Source organism: Penaeus monodon, chromosome 15 (genome assembly GCF_015228065.2).
Source record: "Penaeus monodon isolate SGIC_2016 chromosome 15, NSTDA_Pmon_1, whole genome shotgun sequence".
Lineage (NCBI taxonomy): Eukaryota > Metazoa > Arthropoda > Malacostraca > Decapoda > Penaeidae > Penaeus > Penaeus monodon.
Genome location: NC_051400.1, coordinates 35,933,537 through 35,933,764, shown reverse-complemented (window position 1 = coordinate 35,933,764; position 228 = coordinate 35,933,537). Strand labels below are relative to the sequence as shown.

General features: G+C 26.8%; 1 protein-coding gene across 7 annotated transcripts in view; it reads right to left on the bottom strand.

Moving 5' to 3' along the window:
• LOC119581992 (pneumococcal serine-rich repeat protein-like) overlaps positions 1-228 on the bottom strand; it is a 14,058-nt gene that overhangs the window by 13,554 nt on the left and 276 nt on the right. The gene's annotated exons all lie outside the window — the stretch shown is intronic.

The window sequence follows — 228 nt, the reverse complement described above, 5'->3', positions numbered from 1 at the left end:
ATGTTCCAAAAATCTCTCTTTTCTAACACTATTTGAAAGATAAAAGAGTTCACTGTGACATAGTAGAGAAACAGTACTGATGAGAATGAATGAATACACAATGTAATATGTGTAACTGAAGAATAATACGGCCAAGTTGTAATCTAACAAAGAAAATAAAAATAGTTGTGATCTAAGATTATAAAAATCATACATTTAGTCTTTTAAAAATTTGTTCTCATTAATCCT